This window comes from Mirounga leonina, unplaced genomic scaffold (assembly GCF_011800145.1).
Source record: "Mirounga leonina isolate KUSES-001 unplaced genomic scaffold, KU_Mleo_1.0 Mir_101664, whole genome shotgun sequence".
NCBI lineage: Eukaryota > Metazoa > Chordata > Mammalia > Carnivora > Phocidae > Mirounga > Mirounga leonina.
In genome coordinates this window covers 24,962,489-24,966,300 of record NW_023270175.1, presented here as the reverse complement: position 1 = coordinate 24,966,300, position 3,812 = coordinate 24,962,489, and positions in this window count along the sequence as shown.

Below are 3,812 nucleotides of genomic sequence, written 5' to 3'. Positions count from 1 at the left end.
CAGGTCATGATCCCAGGGTCCTGGGATCGAGTCCCACATCGGGCTCCCTGCTCAGCGGGAAGCCTGCTTCTTCCTCTCCCACTCCCCCTGCTTGTGTTCCTGCTCTCGCTGTCTCTCTCTCTGTCAAATAAATAAATAAAATCTTAAAAAAAAAATCTTTAAAAAAATAAAAAATAAAAAATAAATTAAAAAAAACTAAATGGGGGCACCTGGGTGGCTCAGTCAGTTAAGGCACCCAACTCTTGGTTTCGGTGCAGGTCATGATCTCAGGGTCGTGAGATCAAGCCCCGCACGGAGCTCCATACTCGGCGGGGAGTCTGCTTCCCCTTTCCCTCTGCCCCTTCCCCACTCTTGCACGCATGCACGTGCAGGCTCTCTCTCTCAAATAAATCTTTTTTTTAAAAACCTAAATGAACTTTTATTTTTTTCCTAAATGAACTTTTTTTTTTTAAAGATTTTAGTTATTTATTTGAGAGAGAGAGAATGAGAGACAGAGAGCATGAGAGGGAGGAGGGTCAGAGGGAGAAGCAGGCTCCCTGCTGAGCAGGGAGCCCGATGCGGGACTCGATCCCGGGACTCCAGGATCATGACCTGAGCCGAAGGCAGTCGTTTAACCAACTGAGCCACCCAGGCGCCCCTAAATGAACTTTAAAAGCAGAAATAGAATGAACCTCATTTTCTAATCACAATGTGGCAAAACGAAAAGTTAAAAAAATGGCAATATCGTATAGCTTTGGATCAAAGAGGAATTATAATGAAAACTGCAATTACGAATAATTTTGAAATCATCTGTGATGATTAATGTGCCAACTTGACTGGACTAAGAGATGCCCAGATAGCTGGTAAAACATTATTCCTCGGCTTGTCCGTGAGGGTGTTACCAGAAGAGATTATTAGCCTTTGACTCAGTGACTGAGTAAAGCGATCTGCCTTCACCAAGTGGGTGGGCAGCACCGAACCTTGAGGGCCTGAACAGAACAAAAAGGTGGAAGAAGAGCAAATTCCCTGGCTCTCTTCTTGAGTTGGGATGTCCTTCTGTTCCTGCTCTTGAACACTAAAGCTCCTGGTTCTCTGATTTTCAGACTCTGGGACTTACACCTGCAACCCCCCAGTTATCAAGTCTTCCACCTTGGACCGGGAGTTACAACATCGGACTAGGAGTTAACGTGTCCCAACTAGAATTGAATTATATTACCAGCCACTCTGGCTCTCCAGCTAGCAGATAGCCAATTATGGGACTTCTCAGTCTTCCTAACTGTATGAGCCAATTCCTGTAATCAATCTCTCTCTCCCTCTCGTTCTCTACACACACACACACACACACACACACACACACACACACACACCATTGGTTCTGTTTCTCTGGAAAATCCTAATACGGACATTATGTATAAAACTACAGAATGGGATTAAAGCCATATTTAGAGGAAAATCCATAACTTAAGTGCTTTTATCATTAAACAGCGAAGAATGAAAAGACAATATCCTGAATATTTCTTGAAAAGCTTACACTGTGTCAGGCCTGGACGATACATATTTCATTTAACCTTCAGAGCACTTATGGGATGGCTGCTGGCTTTTGTCCTTCAAAACGCTTGACTCAATGCCACAAATATTGATTAGTGCCTGTTACATACATGACAGTAGAACAAAGAAATAGGTAATAGATGTCTTCTAAGCTGCAAAATCCAGTTGTGCATTTATGCTATAGATGGGGGGGCGGGGAGGATGCAGCTCGTATGACGACGGCAACTAAGCCTCCTAGCTAAAACTGACTGTATTAAATGCTCAGAATGATGCATAAACCCAGCACCACGCGTGCAGGGAGTAAAGTGATTGCAACGTAGGGTGGGAGCAGGGGTCAACTGTGGTGCTTGTCGCCACGGCTCAGGGAAGCGGTTCTGAGTTGCGCAAACCATTATTAATGTGATCGAGGCAGGACGAGCATACACATTTCCACTTTATTAAAATATTGCATAGATACAGAGCAGTTGGGCACATCCTTTCTAAGGCACTGTCCTGGTTTGAATGCAAGTCCACAAGAGAGAAAAGAGAAGCCATTACATTCCGTATTGTTCATCTCTACATTCAGACTCCTCCCACGTTACATGTTTATTGCTACTGGGATCTCAACGTTAACCCCACACTTATAGCAGCATCTTACAGGGACCCGGATGACAAGAATTAAAGACACACCCTGGCTCTAGCGCTTCATATGATTTGGCACTTAATTCCAAACTCTCTTGCATTGTTCTCCATGTGTTTCCCAACTCTTGTTTAACTAACGATATTATAAACTCCTTATGCACCTGACTCACAGATTAATGTCTTTACTGGTTTCCATTAAGCCTAGAACAGGACTAGCTGGGCACATCGTAGTTGCCCCCGAAATATTTATAGTCAATATCACTTCCGAGAACTTCAATGGAAGAGAAAAAATATATATACTTTCCGTAATTCTAGGTTAGGGAAAGAATGACTGGTATCTTCAAAAAGGGAAAATACTTGAATGTCCTACCTCTTGTATTTCACAACAAGGATCTAGGTAGGCTGAAGGAATATTTTCAGGTATCAACAGCTATAACTGACAAAGAGAGCTCTTCCCTTGTTACAGGACTTTGAGTCATTACCGCGATTACATGAGAATGTTTATATAAGTAGCAATATGTGTGTGTGGTTATAAGTAAATTTCAAAGAGGTTGAGAATCACCGAGCGACATATAAATTATCTCAGTTAGTGACCCTCACACCTCCTTAAAATGATGTGTGTGTGTGTGTGTGTATTACATAAAAAAAAATGTATATATGTAAAGAACTTTTCATAACACCCTTGCAACAACTGGAGATAACTAGGCTTGGGAGCGACAAGACTATACTGACAGCTATAGATACATCTGTTAAAGACAGTGTATTCCAAGGAATATCTGCCGAATACTGGTTCTCTGGGTTATCACTGGGTGGACATGAAAAGGGGTTCTGGGGTCAAATAGGTTGGCAAAACATTGAGCCAAAAGAGGTGCTCTTGCCACACCTTTACCGGACGGCCTCTCAGACATCCTCATATGCTGATGGGCACCGTGAATCTAGAAAGTGGAGACAGCAGGGAGTCCCGAAGTTATTTGTAAAGTATCTTGTAGAACTAAGTGCTCTACGACACATAGTTAGGGGGACACTGAATTAAAGAATGGGTAAAATTTTAAAAGCACTGAGAGACACAGGGGTGAATACCAAAGGAGTACCAAGCAACAGACACTGGTTCCTCAGTCAGTCTAAATTAAATCAAATTCTACTTGGATGACATCAACTGTCAAACGGATTCTTCCACAAAGAGCTTACTTATTCTGTGAACAAAAGAAATCCTCAAATGAATACTCGGCTCTAAGCAGCATCACCCCAGACCACCGACTAAGCAGACTAGCCAACTCTGCACAATTCATAACTAAAGGGTAAAAATCTTACTTTCCTTAAACATAAAAACCTTCTATGGAAATAACCCCGTTCTTACCAGGCAAATGTGTTCCCGACACATTTTTATTATTTGACAAAATACACTGTCTCCTTTCTTGCTAGTTATGACACATAAAGCTTTGAACGAATATAATCGCCTTTAATAATGACAGCAGAGGGGCGCCTGGGTGGCTCAGTCGTTAAGCGTCTGCCTTCGGCTCAGGTCATGATCCCAGGGTCCTGGGATCAAGCCCCGCATCGGGCTCTCTGTTCAGCGGGGAGCCTGCTTCTCCCTCTCCCACTCTGCCTGCTTATGTTCCCTCTCTCACTGTCTCTCTCTGTCAAATAAATAAATAAAATCTTAA